This window comes from Cnephaeus nilssonii, assembly GCF_951640355.1.
Source record: "Cnephaeus nilssonii genome assembly, chromosome: 2".
In the NCBI taxonomy this organism is placed as follows: domain Eukaryota; kingdom Metazoa; phylum Chordata; class Mammalia; order Chiroptera; family Vespertilionidae; genus Cnephaeus; species Cnephaeus nilssonii.
This window is the reverse complement of record NC_137073.1, coordinates 33,857,458-33,874,564: the sequence shown is the minus strand read 5'-3', so window position 1 is coordinate 33,874,564 and position 17,107 is coordinate 33,857,458. Positions and strand designations below refer to the sequence as shown.

At 42.0% G+C, this 17,107-nt stretch overlaps 1 pseudogene across 1 annotated transcript; it reads right to left on the bottom strand.

The window, feature by feature from the left end:
* Positions 1-904: 904 nt before the first annotated feature.
* Positions 905-2,549, bottom strand: LOC307110542 (annotated as a pseudogene). The gene is made up of 2 exons: positions 1,747-2,549; positions 905-1,202 (listed from the first exon to the last, which is right to left on the bottom strand). The product of its transcript is annotated as an uncharacterized misc_RNA (transcript).
* Between the last annotated feature and the right edge of the window lie 14,558 nt (positions 2,550-17,107).

Below are 17,107 nucleotides of genomic sequence, written 5' to 3'. Positions count from 1 at the left end.
AGACAAAATCAGATGCTGTAATGTGCATTTTATAGTGCCATTTGAGTACAAAGAGGTGTTTTCAATCTTTACCTTTTTTTTTTTTTAATCAATGCAGCTCAAACTTGCTCCCAACATTCCAGGAGCCAGGCCAACATGGCTGTGTGGACACACCTTTGCTAGGTACTATCAGGCTTCAGGGCTGGGGCAGGGAACATACCAGGTGTTGCTGGAAACAAATCAGCTCTCCTCTCTACGTAGCAGGAGTCTTTTCATTATAAAATGCAAAGCAGCAGCTATTTTCCATTACCCCCATCCCCAGCCCTCCTCACCCAGGGGCGTAGAAAGGGACTGGGAGGATATTTACTCTTGGCTCTTTGATTTTTCTTATTTAACTGAGCCCAGTGACAGCTGGTTCTCTGAGTGCAACGCCAGCCGGCTCAGGGCTAGCCACACCTGGAAGGCAAGTGGCAGAGCTGACCAGGGGCTTTGACCAAGCCCAAGCGTGCCGGGCACAGCAACCTTGGCAGGTGGGCTGCTCCCAAAGACTCTAGGACCCTCCCAGCTCTGCACCCCAGCTCCCTGCTCCTCCCCTTTCACCCACAGGTGCCACTGGCGTGGTGTGCGCCAAGGCTTGGTGCGCAGATGCTAGGGTTGCAGATTTAAGACGCTCTGCCTCCTCCTGGCACTTTGAGCCATAAGTGCCGGCAGGGACCTTTCCACTCGGTCTTGGTCTTTGGTCACTGCTGAGGTTTTATGGTCTCTCTAGGCCAGGGACAGCCAGGACCTTTGCCTCTGACCGACACTGTGCCTGCAACCTGCCTGGGGTACCCCCAGCCCTGGGAAAGCGTGGGGGCTTGGCTGGCCTGGGTGAGGGGCTGTGGGGGGTGGGGTTGGCTAGCCACCCCACCCTCAATTGGGGTGGGAGAGGCTGATCAGGGGTGGGGCCGGAAGAGGTGGCTAGGCAGGGCAGCCATCTTGTGACGGCGTTATGGTGTGAGGGTCAGTTTGCATATTACCTCTTTATTATATAGGATAATGTCACTCTTAAGTAGTAGCAGAGCTTTCCCATCAAATGTCATATTGCCTGAAGAGGTCCATGAGGGGGATTAGTGTCTGAGGATCTATGTTTCAGAAACAGGATCACTTCCTCTACAGATCAAGTTGAAGGGTCATCAGAGAAGTTTTGTTTTAGCAAACCTGGGTCAGTACCAACTGACGAACTTATAGTAAAGCCAGCCAGGATGCAGAGATGAGTTCATATAGCTGGGGTTCTTCTTTTCCAGCAAAGTTGAGTAAGCCATCATCTCAGGGTTGTGTGCTACACTGGATCTGTCTTGGCCCAGCATGGCTGTAGGTGCTGATGTAGAAGCTCAGGCAACTGAGAAGATACTAGTGTTGCTGCCAGCCCCTGGGCTGGCGAAGCAAGGCATGGAAAAGGAGCCCTGCACTGGATCGTTGGCTCTGTAATATGACTGATAGGAGTGTGAAGATGGAACAAATCATGGGACTCTGTTTGAGGCAAGGCTCCTGCTCCTGGTAGAGTAACTCCTGATCCTGTCCTGGGAATCCTCTGACTGGTAAGATGTTTCGACAGGGTTGCTCTGGGAATCATTTTCTAGCCTTTCTACTGGCATAGCTGGGCTCTCATTTTCAGGGTAAGACAATGAAGAGGGAAGAGGCTCCCTCTTCACTTTCTGCAATTTGATCTTTCTAGAAAGCAGGTAATTTTAATTTTTGTATGCATATCCAAGTGGGTGGTTTTGCCACATTGATTTAGCACAAAAATAGTATATTTTTGAAACCTTTCCATTAATGACATCAAACTTCTTATCCAGGTTTTGAATAGCTTTGTGGATGATCTGGTAGTTAGAGGGCATTCAGAATTGTTTTTTGTTGTTCTTCATTATAGGATGTGTCAGACAGGATACTTTCCTGCATGTGGATTTCATTACTAGACATCTTTGTTGCAACAGGAGCAATTCCACTTCCTCTGAGTTGGGCCGAATTATTTTTAAACTTGCTAGAGGGTTTATGTGTGAAACTGCTTGGTAATCTAGAACTGGTAAACCTTCTACTCCTTTTCTGGTGACAGATTCTGCAACATCGGCCTCCAGAGGATACAGGAATCAGCTAGTGGTGGCCCATCTCCCCTAATGGCAAAGGCAAAGTATATTCCTTGTTTTTGTGAAGTCACTGTTTCTGTAAATCTGATTGATTCCTCCTCAGGAAGCCGATGCTGATGAGAGGATCAAGTGCAAGGCAAGCATCTGTGCTGGTCCTCAAGGATCCTTAAGACTGACCAAAATATGTAACCCCAAATTTTGGAGGACAGGGTTTCTACTGCCTGCAATGACATCAGCCAGCTTCTTTAGGAATGCAGGCTGCTATTCATACAGGTGCAACATGTCTAAGAAATGGGGGATAGATATTGTCTGGTTGTGAATGCTGCTTACTTGTGAAAGAGCAACAACCTCGCCCTTCAGTCTTTATTCTTTTTTTGTTTTGTTTTGTTAATGCTCACCTGAGGATATTTTCTCCCCATTGATTTTTAGAGACATTGGAAGGCAGGGAGGAAGAAGGAGGGGAGGAGGGGGAGGGAAAGGGGGACGGGGAGGGGAGAAAGAAACAGAAACATTGATGTGAGAGAGACACATTGATTGGTTGCCTCCCACATCTCCCACATGTGCCCTGAACAGGGGCCAGAGATCAAACCTGCAACCCAGGTACAAGTCCTTTACAAGAAATCAAACCCATAACCCTTTGGTGCATAGGCCGACACTCTAACCACTTAGCAACACTGATCAGGGCTCCCTTCACTCTTATAAAGATTCCTCTGGTTGTTAAAAATGTCTGGTCATGTTCCAGAGTTCCAAAATAGTTTATTTCAATCATTTTTCCCTGATCAGTGGTTGCTTTGATGATGGGACCAATTCCTACACTTTCCTACTCTGCCACTTTGTGTGACATCTGAGTCATGTTTTTAAAAAAATGTATTATGACAATGTCTGTTTTAATTGGCCTGTATAAATAATTTACATTTAATATAGTTTAGTATTTTAAATGTTTTTAATATTTTTATTTTTTAAATCTTTATTGTTGAGAGTATTACAGATGTCCCTCTTTTTTCCCCCATTGCCTCCCTCCACCTAGAACCCACCCCGCCCCAGGCCTTCACCACCCTATTGTCTGTGTCCATAAGTAATGTATATAAGACCTTTGGTTAGTTTCTTCCTACCCTCCCCTCTCTTTCCCTCTGAGATTCATCAGTCTGTTCCATGTTCACATGCCTCTGGTTCTATTGTATTCATCAGTTTATTTTGTTCATTAGATTTTCATTCATTTTGATTTCTAGTTTCAATTGTTTATGAGTATTTATTGACATTTTATTGTTCATATTTTTTATATTTCTTCTCCTCCCCTGCATCCTCCTTCCTCTTCTTAAAGAATACCCTTCAACATTTCACATAATACTGGTTTGGTAGTAATGAACTTCTTTAGCTTTTTCTTGACTGTTAAGCTCTTTATCTGACCTTCAATTCTAAAGAATAGCTTTGCTGGGTAGAGTAATCTTGCTTGTAGGTCCTTGTTACTCATCACTTTGAGTATTTCTTGCCACTCCCTTCTGGGATGCAAAGTTTCTGTTGACAAATCATCTGACAGTCCTATGGGTGCTCCCTTGTAGGTAACTAAGTGCTTTTCTCTTGCTGCTCTTAAGATTCTCTCTTTGTCTTTCATTCTTGGCATTTTAATTATGATGTGTCTTGGTGTGGGCCTCTTTGGGTTCCTCTTGCTTAGGACTTTCTGCACTTCCTGGACTTGTAAATCTATTTCTTTCCCCAGTAGAAGTTTTCTGTCATTATTTCTTCAAATAGGTTTTCAATATCTTGTTCTCTCTCTCCTCCTTCTGGTATCCCCATAATGTGAATGTTGGTATGCTTGAAGTTGTCCCAGAGGCTCTTTACATCATCTTCATATTTTTGGATTATTTTTTCTCTTTTCTCTTCTAATTGGGTGTTTTCTGCTTCCTTATATTCCAAATCGTTTATCTGATTCTTGGAATCCTCCACTCTACTGTTGAATCCTGTAAATTATTCTTTATTTCAGTTAGTATATGCTTAATTTCTGACTAGTCCTTTTTCATGTCTTTGACATTATCACTAAGATCCTTGAAAGTTTCACTAAGTCCCTTGATGCTCTCATTAATTCCCTTGAAGCTCTCATTAAGTCCCTTAAAGCTCTCATTAAGTTCCTCAAGTAATCTTATAACCATTGTTTTGAACTCAGTAGTTTGCTTGCTTCTGTTTCTTTCACTTGTGACATGTTTGTCTCCACATTTTGGCTACTTCCCTTTGTTTGTTTCTATGTATTAGGTAGAGCTGCTATGTTTTCTGGAATTGGTAGAGTGACTTTGTGTAGTAGGTGTCCTGTAGGGCCCAGTGGCTGATACTCCCCAGTCACCGAGCTGGACACTCTAGGTGCACCCTTGTGTGGACTGCATGCATAGTCTTATTGTAGTTGAGCCTTGCTTGCTGTTGGTGTCACAGAAGGAATTGACCTCCAGGCCAATTGGCTGTAAGGACCAGCTGTGTCTACAATGGAAGAACAGCTGTGCAAGAGACACCCCTATGAAGTAGGACTTGCTTCAGTGGGGCTTTGGTGCTCACTCGAGTCTGCCCCTTGAGTGTGTCACTTTCGGATAGGTAGAGTTGTAACTGTAATCTGGTATGGTCTGAAGCTGTGCACTGGCTCTGGAGTCTCCCGGGAGTTGCAAAGTCAGCCACTTCCAGGGGCCACCCAGCAGGAGCTACAGAGAGATCTTCAGATGGCTGCTACTTGTACGGGGCTAAGAAGTACCCAGGCAAGCAAGGCCCAGCTGTGTAGCAAGGCAGGCTGGTGCTAGTGCTAGGTTTGGGGCCTTTTATTGATAGGTTTGGGGCATGCTGACTCCAGCTGCTACTTGTTTAAGAGATTTTAGCAAAGTCTGAAGCCTGAGCCAGCTCATGCCATTCATATGGAAAACCAGCTACAAACTACTTAGGTGGAGCTGCAAATTGGATGGGGCGGGGGCTCAGGGAATCACCAGGGTGGAGCCAACAGTGTGGGCCATGCTGATGGACAATCAGATATGGCTGCCAGTCAGCTCTGTGATGGGGGAGGTCCCAGCACAGGAACAATGACCCCTGGTGTACCCCTAACTGGGAGAAAGCCACCCCTGAGTTTCTGCCCCATACCAGACAGTCCAGTTCTTTCCTACATGTCCCTGGATTCCCCCAAAGCCACTGCCTAGCACTGGAGCTCAAATGGAGACTATGTAAGTTCATGCACGGGCCCTTTAAGAGGAACACCTGGTAATCCAGCATCCTCCATGTCACTCAGCCACATCCCCTGCTGGTTTTTACAGCCCAAAGTTACAAGGACTTCTCTTCCCAGCTCTGGAACCCTGGGTGGGGGAGTGGGGGGGGGGGGGGACTGGTATATGGCTGGGACCCCCTGCTTCTCATGGAAGGCCTTGGAGATATCCCTCCTGATTTAAAAAAAAAAAAAGCCCTACCTGGTTTGGCTCAATGGATAGAGCATTGGCCTGCAGATTGAAGGCTCCTGGGTTTGATTCCAGTCAAGGGCACGTGCCCTGTTTGTGGGCTTGATCCCCAGTAGGGGGGTGTACAAAAGGCAGCCAATCAATGCTGCTTTTTCATCATCTATGTTTCTCTCTCTCTCCCCCTCTCTGAAATCAATAAAAATATATTTAAAACAAACAAACAAAAAAACAGCACATGGGTGCCAGACCAGCCCATTCTGCACTTCCCACCCCTCCTACCAGTCTCAATGTGTTTTCTTCTTTACTTCTCTAGTCGTACGACTTCCATTCAGTCAGATTTCAAGCCCTTCCGAATGATGGTTGTTCTGAATTTTAGTTGTAATTTTGATATGGTTGTGGGAGATGGTACGTATAGGCAGTTACCTACACCACCATCTTGGTTCTCCTAATATAGAATCCCTGAGAATATGTTTTATGCCACTACACTTGGTTTCTTATGCTATTAGTAACTGAAACAGTCTTTACTACTCCAGTACTTTTAGCACGTTTCTATTTGTTTAATGTTTGGCTTCTCTGGTAAACTGTATGCTCTTTAAGAGCTGGTACAGTGTCTGTAGTGCTCATTTCTGTATCCTGGGTGGCACAAAGTAGGTAGTGGATGCACAATAAATAGTGAATTAATAAATAGAAGGTATGTATTTCTTTTCTTCTTTTAATATGGTAGACACCCAATTATGGTAGACACCCAATTTGGTATCTGTGTGTTTTTGCTTCCCAGTTTGCTCCTGGCCTACAGTTCTGCTTCCCAGGTTGCGCCCTCCATCCCCAGGAACCACCTCTCCCTCCTCACCCTGACTGATCTATTGATTAGAGATTCACCTGCCTGTTTCTCCCAAATGTTTTACTTACAGGTGTAAGTAAATATATCACTCCACCTTTGCAGGGAAAAGGGTAGAAAAGGTGAAGAAATAGGAAGCTAGGGGTTCCAAAGACAAACTGGACCCATTTTATAATTTTGTTAACAATCTTGAAAGAATAAATACAAACCTTAGGTAGTTTGGTATTTTGTCCTTCATGACAGTTCTTTCCTGATAATATTACTATACCATTATGGGCAAGCTTCAGGCTGCCCTCTAGTGGGAAGCAGCACAATAAAGTCCTACTATATTACACCCTGAGGCAACCTGGATCCCAGGGACAAAGAATATTAAAGTGCTGGGCACGGCTCTGTCTGTCCTCTTCTATCTATCTATCTATCTATCTATCTATCTATCTATCTATCTATTTTAGATATTTTCTCTTAATTCTCACCCAAGGATATTTTTCCATTGATTTTTAGACAGAGTGCAAGAGAGGGGGAGACAAAAAGAGACAGAGAAGCATCAATGTGAGAGAGACACATAGATTGGTTGCCTCCCAACCAGGGGTGAGGATCAAGCATGTGTGTCCTTGACCAAAACTGAACCTGACACCCTTTAGTCCTCGGTCTACACTCTATCCACTGAGCCAAACTGGCTAGGGCCCAGCTCTGTCTTCTTGACTATATATAATCAGTACCTATATTACCTGACATTTAGTAGGTACTCAATTAATATTTATTAAACAAAATAACCAACACACACTGTTTATGAGCACTTAGCACATTTCTTGAAAGCTCTCTATGTTTAAGACATTAAGCCAAATACCATAGATTATATAAATCAGGGATAGGTAGAAAATATTTTCAGCTTAGAGGCCATATGGCCTCTATCAAAACTAGTGACTGCTATTGTGGTAGGGAAGCAGTCAGGAAGAATACATAATCTAATGTGTATGTGTTCCAGTGAAACGTTATATACAGAAACAGGCAACCTGCTTGCAGGTCATAGTTTGCTGACCCCATTCCTTTAAAAATGTTTTTTAATCATGAAGTATTTCAAACCTCAGAATGTACAGAGAATAATATAATGAACACTTCATGTATTTATCACCCAGATTTACCAAATGTTTATATTTTGCCATGTTTCAGACCTTTAAAAATAACAGTACATTACAGATACAGTTAAAATCTCTTTATGTACCCCACCTGGATGCCATTCCCCTCTTTCTCTTTCTCTCCAGACAACACAATGCTGAAATTGGTGTTTTCCCCTGCACACATTATACTTTATATTTATTCTTAATATAATACCCATTTTAGGTATATTATTCTTTAACTTTGCATATATTATTACACCACTTCCTTTTTCTACTCAACATTGTTTTTGACATTTATACATACTGGTATATATATACAACATTGCATTTTTTAAACAGTGCTTTTGTGTACTAAGACATCTGCCTTCCCCAAGATTACAAAGATTATCTCCTGTTTCCTTCAAGAAGTTTTATAGTTTTACCTTTTAGTGCTCTGACCCATTTTGAGATAATTTTTATCGTTTGAGGTAGGGGTTGAGATTCATTTTGTTCCATATGGATACCTAGTGTGGCATTTTCTAATATTTCCATAAATTCTTTGACACTCCTCTCTTCAAAAAATTCCTCTCCTTTTAGGTGTGGGCTATATTTAATGACTTGATTTTAATGAATAAAATATGAAGAAATGATGGTGTATGACCCAAGATTAAGGCATAAAAGGCACTGTGGTTCCCCCTTGCTTTCTCTTCCTTGGATTATTCCCTCTGTGGGAAGCCAACTGCCATGTGGTGAGGACACACTTAAGCAGACTTATGTAGATCAGCATGAGGAGGAACTGAGGCCTTCTGCCAATAGCTGGCAAGGAACTGAGGCTTCTTCCAAATAACCATGTAAGTGAACTATCTTAGAAGCAGATCCTACAGCTTTAGTTGAGCCTTTATTAATGACTGGAGCCCTCACTGATGTCTTGACTGCCACCTCATGAAAATACAAAATCCTGGCCGGCTTGGCTCAGTGGATAGAGCGTCAGCCTGTGGACTGAGGGGTCCTGGGTTCGATTCCAGCCAGGGGCACATGCCTGGGTTGCAGGCTCGATCCCCAGTTGGGGGTGTGTGCAGGAGGCGGCCAATTGATGATTCTCATCATTGATGTTTCTATCTCTCTCTCCTTCTCCCTTCCTCTCTGAAATCAATAAAGAAATATATTTTTAAAAAATTAAAAATTCCCGAGTCAGAACCACCTATCTAAGCCACTCCCAAATTCCTGACCCTAACATAAGAAATTTGTGTTGATTTAGGACACTAAGCTGTGGGGTAATTTGTTATGCAGTAATAGATAACCAATACATCCAGTGCATTACAATGCTGCCAATATAGAACATCAGTTGACCACATACATATTAGTCTTTTTCTGAATTCTCTATTCTGTTCGATTGAGCTACATGTCTGTGTTTATGTCAACAACATACTGTCTTGATTACTATGATTTTTACTGATGCCTTGAAGTCTGGTAGTGTAAGTTCTCCAATTTTGTTATTGTTATTTTTTTAATCCTCACCGAGGGTATGCTTTTATTGATTTTTAGAGAGAGGAAGGTGAGGGGAGAGGGGAGAGAGACATTGATGTGAGAGGAAAACATCAATTAGTTACCCCCCACATGTGCCCCAATGGGATCCAACCTGAAACCTAGGTATGTGTCCGGACCAGGAATCAAACCCATAACCTTTTGATGTATGGGACAATGCTCTAATCAACTGAGCCACCCACCAGGGCTATTGTTATTACTTTTGTCAAAATTGATTTGACTATTCTGGGTTCTCTGCATAGCCATGTAAATTTTAAATCAGCTTGTTAGTTTCTAAACACACAAACAAATGGGATTTTTCATTAGGACTCTACTGAATCGATAGATCAATATGAGGATAATGGCTACCTTAACAATATTGAATGTTCACTCTGGTCCTCTTATTTAGATCTTTAATTTCTGTCAAAAATGTTTTGCAAATTTAGTGTAATATTTTAATGTAGAAGTCTTGCACATATCTTATTAAAATTATCTCTTAAGTATTTCATGTACTTATGCTATTATAATTGGTATTGTATTTTTAGATATAAAATCTCAATTGTTGCTAGCATATTGATTTTGTATGTTGTCCCTGTTTTTCCTGTAATCTTGCTAAAATTCATTCATTAGTTCTAGCAAGGTTTGTTTTTGTAGATTGCTTGGGATTTTCTGTGAACAAAATCATGTCATCTGCAAATAAAGAACATTTCTACTTCTTTTTTAACAATTTGTATGTCAACTCATTCTTTTTCGTGCCTTTATTGCCCAGGTAATGTTGAATAGAACTGATGAGAGTAGACATCCTTACCTTGTCCCAAACAGTTTTTCCTCAGCTTTCTAACTTGTCCTGTATTAGGTTAAGGAAGTTCCTTTCTTGTCCCAGCTTGCTGGGAGATATATATATATATATATATATATATATATATATATATATATATATATATATATATATGTATATATATATATATATATACATATATATATATATATATATATATATATATATATATTTTTTTTATTGATTTCAAAGAGGAAGGGAGAGGAAGAGAGAGAGAGAAACATCAATGATGAGAGGGAATCATTGATTGGCTGCCTCCTGCACTCCCCCCCCCCGCCACTGGGGATGAGCCTGCAACCCAGGCATGTGCCCTTGACTGGAATCGAACCCAGGACCCTTTAGTCCACAGGCTGACACTCTATCCACTAAGCCAACCAGCTAGGGCTGGGAGATTTTTTATTTAATCATGAATGGGTATTCAATTCTGTTAAATGTCTTCTACCTTAGAAAGGCTGTATATTGGGTGTTTAGATCATTAACTTTTTAAAAAATAATTCTTTATTGTTGAAAGTATTACAACAATAAATGTCCCCTTTTTTCCCCCATTGACCCTCTCTAGCCAAGATCATTAACTTTTAATGTTATTAACGTTTTAAGTTTACTTTTATCATTTTACTATTTATTTTGTATTTATTCTTTGTTCCTCTTATTCTGCATTCTTTTAGATTAATACAGTACTTTTTGTTATTCCATTGTCTCCTTTATTGACTTAACTATGTCTTTGTTTTGTTATTTTAGTGATTACTTTAAAGTTTATAGTATATATCTTTAACTCATCAGAGTCTACCTTCAAGTAATAGTAGGCACATTATGTGTGGCATAAGAATTTTATAATACCAGTGGGGCAAAAATAGGCTTTCAGTTGTGAGTATACAAAACACAGTTTATTCTTATGTTATTATTTATCAACTAGTGGCCCGGTGCACAAAATTCGTGCATGGGGGGGTTCCCTCAGACCAGCCTACACCCTCTCCAATCGGGGACCCCTTGGGGGATGTCCAACTACCGGCAGCTGGACATCCCTCTTGCAATCTGGGACCGCTGGCTCCTAACCACTCACCTGCCTGATCGCCCCTAACTGCCTCTACCTGCCTGCCTGATCACCTCTAACTGCCTTCCCCTGCCAGCCTGATCTCGCCCCCAACTGCCCTCCCCTGCTAGCCTGATCTTGCCCCCAACTGCCTTCCCCTGCTGGCCTGATCTTGCCCCCAATGGCCCTCCCCTGCCAGCCTGATCTCACCCCCAACTGCCCTCCCCTGCTGGCCTGGTTGCCCCCATCATCCCTCCCCTGCTGACCTGATCTCGCCCCCAACAGCCCTCCCCTGCCAGCTTGATCACTCCTAACTGCCTCTGCCTCGGCCTCCCCAGACCATGGCTTTGTCCAGAAGGAAGTCGGACGTCCGGAAGATGGCCGATCAAACCGGTCTAATTAGCATATTACCCTTTTATTATAGATTATATAGGATAGGATTGCTTAAATGGGGGGGAGCCTTTTTCAGCAGGAGGAGATGCTCTTGGCAGACAAAAATACATAATCCCTATATCTGGACTGATAGCCAGCCATATGCACTATACTGCCAAACCAGTCATTAAAAAATTGAACTGCTTTCTATTTTTTTTTTTTAGAGACAGGGTCTTGCTATGTTGCCCAGGCTGGAGTGCAGTGGCTATTCACAGGCACGATCCCACTACTGATCAGCACGGGAGCTTTGACCTGCTCCGTTTATGACCTGGGCCGGTTCACTGCTCCTTAGGCAAACTGGTGGCCTCCCGCTCCCAGGAGGTCACTATATTGATGCCAAACACAGTTCACCCAATCGGCATAGCACACTACAGCCCAGAACTCCTGGGCTCGAGCAATCCTCCAGCCTCAGCCTCCCGAGTAGCTAGAGCTACAGGCGCGCGCCACCACGCCCAGCTTGAACCGCTTTCTTACACCTTACACCAAACAGCTGTTGCCCTTAAAAACCCTCCTCAGCCCCCACCTTAGGTTCTGCCTTCACAGTTCACCCAGATTAGTTCTGATTGGTCAGTTTCTATGCCAGTCAGTGTCAAAAGCTCCACCTCCTAGGTAGCCATTGGCTCCTCACAGTTCACCCAGCTTTGTTTCTGATTGGTTAGTTCCTTTTTTTTAATATATATTTTTATTGATTTCAGAGAGGAAGGGTGAGGGAGAGAAACAACGATGAGAATCACCATTTGGCTGCCTCCCGCATGCCCCCTACTGGAGACTAAGCCTGCAACCTGGGCATGTGCCCTTGACCAGAGTCAAACCCAAGACCCTTCAGTCCTCAGGCTGACGCCCCATCCACTGAGCCAAACCAGCTGGGGCTGATTGGTCATTTCTATGCCAGTCAGTGTCTCCGGGCCTATCTCCAGGCCTCATCAGGGCTGCTGGTGTTGCCCAGAGAGAGGCAAGGGCTGATCAACAGCTGCCATGGAGGCTACGGATCAGACCCTGCTTCTCTCTCCGGGCCTAATCTGCAGCCCCCTCTGCAGTCAGAGCTGGGTCGCCACGGCGCCTACAGCACGGTATCAGTGCTGGATTGCTGCAGTGACCCAGCCCTGACTGCAGGACTGACTTCCGGTGTTCAGTCATCTGTTTGGTAGTTTTGGACGTTACGGACCCTGGCTTTTTATATATATAGATTACTGTATATTTTTTATACAAACAACTGTAAACCTACTTTTGTCCAACCCTTCTGTTGTTGTGTCCTTCTGTTATGTATTTTAGTTTTACACATGATATAAGCCATACACTACACTGTCATTTCCCCCTGGCTTTATTGAGATATTATTGATATACTAGAGGCTTAGTGCACAAAATTCATGCACGGGTAGGGTCTCTAGGCCTGGCCGGTGATCAGGGCTGATTGGGACCTTCCAGCTGCTGGCTGGGGCTTTCCTTCATTCCGTGCTGCCCCCCTAGTGGTCAGCGCACGTCATAGCAAGTGATCAAACTCCTGGGCTCCTGGTCGAACTCCTGAGGGGACACTTTGCATATTAGCCTTTTATATATATAGATAACGTAAATTTAAGGTTTATAACATGTCTTGATACATACTGTATGTATGTTTACATATATATATATATGTATGTGTGTGTGTATGTATGTATATATATATATATATATATATATATATATATATATGTAAACATACATACAGTAGGTCCTCGGGTTACATCAGAGATCCGTTCCTATGGCTCGGCGTAACTCGATTTTTGCCATAAGTCAGAACCCACCTACATAAGCACCTATGTCACTCCCATGGAGCACATCCACAGCAGTAATGAAGTGAAACAGTAAAAAAAATTTAAAAGAAAGATAACAATTCCTGACCTTTACTTGTGGTAAATAAATAATGAAAAAGCACATATGTACATTCGTCGAAATGATGGAACTTTTTTATATATATATAAATAAATGGGAGATGGCGACATAACCAGAAATGACATATGTCAAGTCTGATATGACCTGAGGACTGCCTGTATTATGGAATTATCACCACAATAAGGTTAGGTAACACTTCCATTTCCTCACATAATTACCATTTGTGTGTCTCTGTGTGCTGATAACATATAAGATCGATTCTCTTAACTTTCAAGTATATAATACAGTACTGTTATAGTCACATTATGTACATTCAATCCCCAGAAATCATTCATCTTAAAACTGGAAGTTTGTACCCTTTGACCAACATATCTCCGTTTCCCTCAGCCCCTGACAACTACCACTCTACTCTCTATTTCTATGAGTTTGGCTTTTTTAGATTTCACATATAAGTGAGAACATACAGTATTTGTCTTTCTCTGTTTGACTTATTTCACTTTGCATAATTCTCTGAAGGTCCATCCATGTGGTCAAAAAAGTCAGGATTTTCTTTTTTTATGGCTGAATATTTCATTGTGTATACCTTCCACATTTTCTTTATCCATTCATCTATTGGTAGACACTAAGGTTGTTTGCATGTCTTGGTATTGTGAATAATATGGCAATGACCAAGGAATGAAATCACTATCTTCAAGATAGTGATTTCATTCCTTCAGACATATACATACCCAGAAGTGAAATGCTGGATATATGGTAGTTCTATTTTTAATTTTGAGGAAACTCCATACTATTTTCTGTAGCACTTGCAACATTTTACAATCCTACCATCAGTGCACAAGGATTCTAATTTCTCCATATCTCACAAACACTTGTTTTTTTAATATTAGACATCCTAATGGATGTGGGACAATATCTCACTGTGGTTTTAACCCTACCAGACCACTGTACCGATTTTTCAGTAATTTCCGAATCTGCCGCTATACCACTGTACCTAATTTTCGGTACTTTGCCTAGTACGTGAAAAAAATGCGTCACAAACTAAAAATAACCAACCAATCATGGTCAAACCTCATGGTTAGCCATTGCAAATGTCTGCCCCCATGTGTTTGAATTGACTTTGTGTGGTTTAACGTGAAAAAATTCTGAAAATTCACAATGAAACGAGCGGCTGATGAACCAAGCACTTCAACAGGAAAGCGAAGTAGGTCTAGGCTTATCACAGTCCAACAGGTGATCGATACTTTGGTTGATTCAGACTCTGAGGAGTCAGAATTTCATCAAGAATACGTTTCCAGTTCAAGTGACACAGACAGTGAGAGCTCAAGTGATGAGGAGAATCTTGAACCTTATAGATCTAGAGCTAGATCGATAGTAAGAGAAGGGGGGCGTGTCCCTCAAACAGCTGATGGGGGAGATCTAGGTGGTGATGAAGGTTGGACAAGGAATTTTGTATCACCAAATACAGATCTGAATTTCAATGAGGATGGAAAAGGCCCAATGAACATTCCTGGATCTATCACAGAGGAGAGTGAACCGATTGACTTTTTATCCTTGTTTTTGGATGATACTTTCTGGCAAAATTTGACAGAGAAAACCAACCTCCGGGCCCACCAATTGCATATAGCAAAGCCCACCTCCTACAATGCCAAAAATTTTAAGGATGCCACAGTGGAAGAAATGAAGGCTTTTCTTGGACTGAGGATCTATATGGAATACTTATGTATAAAGCCCAGCTATCGGGATGATTGGACAAATGAGGGCTCTGACTTTGTTGGGTTTACTCCCGGATTTTGAAATGTTATGACTTGAGACAGATTCTTGGCCCTTTGGAGTTTTTTACACATAATTGATGAGGAAGACACAGATATCGATAAGACAGATAGAATATATAAAGTTAGGCCTTTCTTGGAAAGTCTGCTCCCCAAGTTTCTCCACTTCTATCTGCCAAAGTAACATTTGAGCCTAGATGAGGGGATGATCCCGACAAAAAACCACTTGGCCATCAAGCAGTATATCAAGGATAAGCCCACAAAGTGGGGCATCAAGTCTTTCCTTCTCTGTGAAGGTGAGACTGGCTACATTTTGAATGCAGAAATCTACACTGGTGCTGCACCAATGCCTATAAAAGATTTGGGCGCAGTAGGAAATACAGTCGTTCGTCTCCTGACCTCATGTGCAATGGAAAATAAATCTCATGTGCTTGTCATGGACCGGTTCTACAACTCTGTAACCCTTGCTAAATATGCACTATCAGAATTACACACAGGAATTGTGGGAACCCTGCAGCAAAACAGGAAAGTCGCTGAAAAGTGTAAAAAAAACTTGCTAGGGGTGACAGTCGCTATCTATGTCAAGAAAGTGTAACATGTTTAGTTTGGCAGGATAGAAAGCCCATCACATTTATTTCAAACTACCAGGATCCAGCCCAAAAGGTAGTAATAAACAGAAGAAATAAAGATGGCAGTGTGCAGGAAATACAGATGCCACAGCTGGTGAAGGACTATAATAAATATATGGGTGGCTGTGACAAAAATGACCAGATGACCCGCCTTCACCGGTCTCGTCATCATTACCGCTGGCCCCGGCGGCTTTTCATAAAATTTTTTTATGTGGGCCAGTTATAATTCTTATATCTTGTATGCTTCAAAGCAGCAAGCTGCTTCAAAAAAGCCAGTTTATTTCACCAGATATATTCAGAAACTGTGCCTGCAACTTACTGGTGGATACAGGACATCAGCCACCGCCACCCACAAAAGGAACCCTGCCCTCAACGGATGACCCCAGGCAATCATTTTCCAGAGATTCCCCCTGGAACATCGTCTAATCATATCTGTGTTGTGTGCATGGAAAAGCACTCCAGGTACAACAAGCAAAATCCTGGAGTGTCTTACAAAGACAATCCACGCAAGAAGGTGAAGAGCAACATCTGGTGCTCACTTTGCAAGAAGTACCTCTGTGTGAAACAAGGCTCATCCTGCTGGGTGGATTGGCACACAAAGGTGGAATATTGGCGCTAGATGAAAGGTAGACCTATTTTCTACAATGTCTCCAAGTTCCATCTTATTCTAACCACTTGTTTGCATGTAACTAACATTTTTCTATATCATGTTGGTTTTTTCTCTTTAATGCTCAGGAGCCCAGGTATAGGGGACAGTTAGGTTCAGGGCCTCAGGTCTGGTAGGGTTAATATGCATTTCTCCAATGATTAGTGATATTGAGTACCTTTTCATGTTTGTTGGAAAAAAGTCAAGTCCTTTGTTTTTTGATGGGCATATTTTTAATTGGCAATCTTTTCAAATTCTTGCTTTCCATTTTTTGGGAGTGAAATTTTATGGGTCATATAGTAATTCTATGTTTAATTTTTGGGGAACTGCCAAACTGTCTTCTACAGCATTATTATATGAGGTTTTCAATTTCTCCACATCCTCACCAACACTTATTTCCTTTTTCTTTAATTATAGCCATCGTAGTGGGTGTGAAATGCACCTCATTGTGGTTTTGATTTGCATTTCCCTAATGAATAATGATATTGAGCATCTTTTCATGTGCTTGTTGGCCATTTGTCTTTGGAGAACTGTCTGAGTCCACCGCCCATTTTTTAATTGGACTCTCTTTTTGTTGTTGTTGGAGGTATGCTATAATATTCTGGATATTAAACATTTATCAGATATACAATCTGCAAATATTTTCTCCCATTCTGTGGACTGTCTTTGCACTTTCTTGATAATGTCCTTTGATGCACAGTTTTAAATTTTGTTGAGGCCAGATTTATTTTTTCTTTTGTTGTTAATGCTTTTGGTATGAAATCCAAGGTCATGAAGATTTTTACCTGTGTTCTCTTCCACAAGTTTTGTGATCTTAGCCCTTATATTTAGGTTACTGATCCACTTTGAGTCAATTTTTACATGTGGTATAAAGCAGAGTTTCACTTCATTCTTTTTCATGTGGAAATACAGTT